This window comes from Stenella coeruleoalba (genome assembly GCF_951394435.1).
Source record: "Stenella coeruleoalba genome assembly, contig: scaffold_299, whole genome shotgun sequence".
Taxonomy (NCBI): Eukaryota; Metazoa; Chordata; class Mammalia; order Artiodactyla; family Delphinidae; genus Stenella; species Stenella coeruleoalba.
Window position 1 is genome coordinate 189,354 of NW_027646395.1, and position 6,000 is coordinate 195,353.

At 43.6% G+C, this 6,000-nt stretch overlaps 1 long non-coding RNA gene across 1 annotated transcript in view; it reads left to right on the forward strand.

Moving 5' to 3' along the window:
* Window positions 1-5,753, forward strand: part of LOC307181138 — a 60,067-nt gene extending 54,314 nt beyond the window's left edge. Inside the window, exon 3 of the long non-coding RNA XR_013825995.1 lies at window positions 5,678-5,753. This is a non-coding gene — a long non-coding RNA (uncharacterized lncRNA). The remainder of the gene's footprint in view (window positions 1-5,677) is intronic.
* Window positions 5,754-6,000: the final 247 nt, after the last annotated feature.

Here is a 6,000-nt window from a genome sequence, read left to right on the forward strand (position 1 = left end):
GGCAGCCTTACTTCAGTCTATTTTTGGACGATAGCTGTCATTTATAAAACTGCAGGTTTGTGAATTACAGTGCCCCTGAGCTCCTTCCTTCAACTCGCTTTCTTGTGACCTGGCCGCAACACCGCAGGATGGCTTCAGGCCCTAATCTTGTTCCGGCCCGGCATGCTGAGCCTTTGGTTAATTCCTCTTCCTGGTGGGAAATGAGAGTTAAATTTGCCCGTCCAGACACCTCCAGCTAGCCTCTCATTGGTTCTCGTTATTCCTGTTCATCTTCCGCAGAAATTGCAAACTGGGCCAAACAGGAGTTTAAAGGGACTGACTCTCCAAGTGGGGAGAGTGTTAGTAAAGCGTCTGGAATGTTGCACCCGAGTACCAGGGGAGGAAAACTGAGACATATTTGAACACGTCTCCCGATAACATGGTTGATCATACTCTAGGTTCCACATGCATGTTTTAGCTGAAGGAAGAATACCTTAAACCTGGGGAGTTGAAACCCGTGGAATGGGTACCATGCAATATGACTTCAAAGGGTCTTCATTTGCTCACCGAACCTCTCCAATCCTATCACTGCTGCTTTTATGCCCCTGTACACATGCTTGATTCTCTTTTGGAGACATAGCAATCCATAGGTTTTACGATACTTACTAATCAGGTACATTCTTAGGCGTTTAATATGCGGTGTTGAGTCCATTTCGTTGAGCAAGGAGTAGCTCTTGTCTATTCCATATTTGACTTAAGGAACTTTATCTGTGCTCATTTCAATCTCTGGTTTTATGCAGCACCCCAACTCACCTTTACCCTTAAGCAAGCATAAGTTGGTTTTCTAAATTTGAGACCCTGTTCTGTTCTGTAATTCAGTTCCTGTGTAGCCAAGTTTACATTCCGTGTATTACTGATATCTTACGATGTTTCTTTTTCTGTGTGACTTATTTCAGTTAGAATCATCATACCTGAATCCACTCATTGTGATGCTAAGGGCCTGATGACATAGATTTCATTGCTGAGTGATATTGCTTTGTAAGTAAATACCACAACTTCTTTATCCATTTTTCACTTTCTGTGATGTTGAACTTGTACTGTAAACGAGGTTCTTGTAAACAGAGGCGTCCCAAACTTTGGGGTGGCTGTGTCTTTTTGATTTTAATTTCCCTAAGCTATAGGACCATAAGTGGCAGTGCCCTAGGCTCTGTTGCTTTGTTTTTTAGATGTTTCAGGAAACACCATACACTTCTCCCGAGTGTCTATTGGCAATTTACATCCCGCCCATCAGCATAACAAGGCTCCCAGTTCTCCATGGCCTGTCCTGCCTTTCTGGATTTTACACTTTTTTCAGATGGCCCTTTTGACCGGGGGGAAGTGAGACTTCATTGTAATGCAGATTTCCTTTGCAAGCTTGCTTGGTTGGCCAAAAAGGGCGTATGCGTTTTTTCCTGAATATATTCAGGAAAAAACGCATACGCCCTTTTTGGCCAAGTGCATCATTGTGGACGTTCTGCCTCTTTTCCTATGCTTTCAATGCAATTCCAGTCTACCTCCTGAAATCGGTTTCCTGCAATTCTGCCCCGCTTTCAAGTCCTCTTGGCAGCCTTACTTCAGTCTATTTTTGGACGATAGCTGTCATTTATAACTCTGCAGGTTTGTGAATTACAGTGCCCCTGAGCTCCTTTCTTCAACTCGCTTTCTTGTGAGCTGGCCGCAACACCGCAGGATGGCTTCAGGCCCTAATCTGGTTCCGGCACGGCACGCTGAGCCTTTGTTTATTTCCTCTTCCTGGTGGGAAATGAGAGTTAAATTTGCCCGTCTAGACACCTCCAGCTAGCCTCTCATTGGTTCTCGCTATTCCTGTTCATCTTCCGCAGAAATTGCAAACTGGGCCAAACAGGAGGTTAAAGGGACTGACTCTCCAAGTGGGGAGAGTGTTAGTAAAGCGTCTGGAATGTTGCACCCGAGTACCAGGGGAGGAAAACTGAGACATATTTGAACACGTCTCCCGTTCACATGGTTGATCATACTTGGGTTCCACATGCATGTTTTAGCTGAAGGAAGAATACCTTAAACCTGGAGAGTTGAGACCCGTGTAATGGGTACCATGCAATATGACTTCAAAGGGTCTTCATTTGCTCACCGAACCTCTCCAATCCTATCACTGCTGCGTTTATGCCCCTGTACACATGATTGATTCTCTTTTGGAGACATAGCAATCCATAGGTTTTACGATACTTACTAGTCAGGTACATTCTTAGGCATTTAATATGCGGTGTTGAGTCCATTTCGTTGAGCAAGGAGTAGCTCTTGTCTATTCCATATTTGACTTAAGGAACTTTATCTGTGCTCATTTCAATCTCTGGTTTTATGCAGCACCCCAACTCACCTTTACCCTTAAGCAAGCATAAGTTGGTTTTCTAAATTTGAGACCCTGTTCTGTTCTGTAATTCAGTTCCTGTGTAGCCAAGTTTACATTCCGTGTATTACTGATATCTTATGATGTTTCTTTTTCTGTGTGACTTATTTCAGTTAGAATCATCATACCTGAATCCACTCATTGTGCTGCTAAGGGCCTGATGACACAGATTTCATTGCTGAGTGATATTGCTTTGTAAGTAAATACCACAACTTCTTTATCCATTTTTCACTTTCTGCGATGTTGAACTTGTACTGTAAACGAGGTTCTTGTAAACAGAGGCGTCCCAAACTTTGGGGTGGCTGTGTCTTTTTGATTTTAATTTCCCTAAGCTATAGGACCATAAGTGGCAGTGCCCTAGGCTCTGTTGCTTTGTTTTTTAGATGTTTCAGGAAACACCATACACTTCTCCTGAGTGTCTGTTGGCAATTTACATCCCGCCCATCAGCATAACAAGGCTCCCAGTTCTCCATGGCCTGTCCTGCCTTTCTGGATTTTACACTTTTTTCAGATGGCCCTTTTGACCGGGGGGAAGTGAGACTTCATTGTAGTGCAGATTTCCTTTGCAAGCTTGCTTGGTTGGCCAAAAAGGGCGTATGCGTTTTTTCCTGAATATATTCAGGAAAAAACGCATACGCCCTTTTTGGCCAAGTGCATCATTGTGGACGTTCTGCCTCTTTTCCTATGCTTTCAATGCAATTCCAGTCTACCTCCTGAAATCGGTTTCCTGCAATTCTGCCCCGCTTTCAAGTCCTCTTGGCAGCCTTACTTCAGTCTATTTTTGGACGATAGCTGTCATTTATAAAACTGCAGGTTTGTGAATTACAGTGCCCCTGAGCTCCTTCCTTCAACTCGCTTTCTTGTGACCTGGCCGCAACACCGCAGGATGGCTTCAGGCCCTAATCTTGTTCCGGCCCGGCATGCTGAGCCTTTGGTTAATTCCTCTTCCTGGTGGGAAATGAGAGTTAAATTTGCCCGTCCAGACACCTCCAGCTAGCCTCTCATTGGTTCTCGTTATTCCTGTTCATCTTCCGCAGAAATTGCAAACTGGGCCAAACAGGAGTTTAAAGGGACTGACTCTCCAAGTGGGGAGAGTGTTAGTAAAGCGTCTGGAATGTTGCACCCGAGTACCAGGGGAGGAAAACTGAGACATATTTGAACACGTCTCCCGATAACATGGTTGATCATACTCTAGGTTCCACATGCATGTTTTAGCTGAAGGAAGAATACCTTAAACCTGGGTAGTTGAAACCCGTGGAATGGGTACCATGCAATATGACTTCAAAGGGTCTTCATTTGCTCACCGAACCTCTCCAATCCTATCACTGCTGCGTTTATGCCCCTGTACACATGCTTGATTCTCTTTCGGAGACATAGCAATCCATAGGTTTTACGATACTTACTAGTCAGGTACATTCTTAGGCGTTTAATATGCGGTGTTGAGTCCATTTCGTTGAGCAAGGAGTAGCTCTTGTCTATTCCATATTTGACTTAAGGAACTTTATCTGTGCTCATTTCAATCTCTGGTTTTATGCAGCACCCCAACTCACCTTTACCCTTAAGCAAGCATAAGTTGGTTTTCTAAATTTGAGACCCTGTTCTGTTCTGTAATTCAGTTCCTGTGTAGCCAAGTTTACATTCCGTGTATTACTGATATCTTACGATGTTTCTTTTTCTGTGTGACTTATTTCAGTTAGAATCATCATACCTGAATCCACTCATTGTGATGCTAAGGGCCTGATGACATAGATTTCATTGCTGAGTGATATTGCTTTGTAAGTAAATACCACAACTTCTTTATCCATTTTTCACTTTCTGCGATGTTGAACTTGTACTGTAAACGAGGTTCTTGTAAACAGAGCCGTTCCAAACTTTGGGGTGCCTGTGTCTTTTTGATTTTAATTTCCCTAAGCTATAGGACCATAAGTGGCAGTGCCCTAGGCTCTGTTGCTTTGTTTTTTAGATGTTTCAGGAAACACCATACACTTCTCCCAAGTGGTTCTTCGCAATTTACATCCCGCCCATCAGCATAACAAGGCTCCCAGTTCTCCATGGCCTGTCCTGCCTTTCTGGATTTTACACTTTTTTCAGATGGCCCTTTTGACCGGGGGGAAGTGAGACTTCATTGTAGTGCAGATTTCCTTTGCAAGCTTGCTTGGTTGGCCAAAAAGGGCGTATGCGTTTTTTCCTGAATATATTCAGGAAAAATCGCATACGCCCTTTTTGGCCAAGTGCATCATTGTGGACGTTCTGCCTCTTTTCCTATGCTTTCAATGCAATTCCAGTCTACCTCCTGAAATCGGTTTCCTGCAATTCTGCCCCGCTTTCAAGTCCTCTTGGCAGCCTTACTTCAGTCTATTTTTGGACGATAGCTGTCATTTATAACTCTGCAGGTTTGTGAATTACAGTGCCCCTGAGCTCCTTTCTTCAACTCGCTTTCTTTTGAGCTGGCCGCAATACCGCAGGATGGCTTCAGGCCCTAATCTGGTTCCGGTACGGCAAGCTGAGACTTTGGTTATTTCCTCTTCCTGGTGGGAAATGAGAGTTAAATTTGCCCGTCCAGACACCTCCAGCTAGCCTCTCATTGGTTCTCGCTATTCCTGTTCATCTTCCGCAGAAATTGCAAACTGGGCCAAACAGGAGGTTAAAGGCGCTGACTCTCCAAGTGGGGAGAGTGTTAGTAAAGCGTCTGGAATGTTGCACCCGAGTACCAGGGGAGGAAAACTGAGACATATTTGAACACGTCTCCCATTCACATGGTTGATCATACTTGGGTTGCACATGCATGTTTTAGCTGAAGGAAGAATACCTTAAACCTGGAGAGTTGAGACCCGTGTAATGGGTACCATGCAATATGACTTCAAAGGGTCTTCATTTGCTCACCGAACCTCTCCAATCCTATCACTGCTGCGTTTATGCCCCTGTACACATGCTTGATTCTCTTTTGGAGACATAGCAATCCATAGGTTTTACGATACTTACTAGTCAGGTACATTCTTAGGCGTTTAATATGCGGTGTTGAGTCCATTTCGTTGAGCAAGGAGTAGCTCTTGTCTATTCCATATTTGACTTAAGGAACTTTATCTGTGCTCATTTCAATCTCTGGTTTTATGCAGCACCCCAACTCACCTTTACCCTTAAGCAAGCATAAGTTGGTTTTCTAAATTTGAGACCCTGTTCTGTTCTGTAATTCAGTTCCTGTGTAGCCAAGTTTACATTCCGTGTATTACTGATATCTTATGATGTTTCTTTTTCTGTGTGACTTCTTTCAGTTAGAATCATCGTACCTGAATCCACTCATTATGCTGCTACGGGCCTGGTGACATAGATTTCATTGTTGAGTGATACTGCATTGTACGTAAGTACCACAAGTTCTTTATCCATTTTTCACTTTCTGTGATATTGAACTTGTACTGTAAATGAGGTTCTTGTAAACAGAGCCGTTCCAAACTTTGGGGTGGCTGTGTCTTTTTGATTTTAATTTCCCTAAGCTATAGGACCATAAGTGGAAGTGCCCTAGGTTCTGTTGCTTTGTTTTTTAGATGTTTCCGGAAACACCATACACTTCTCCCGAGTGGTTGTTGGCAATTTACATCCCG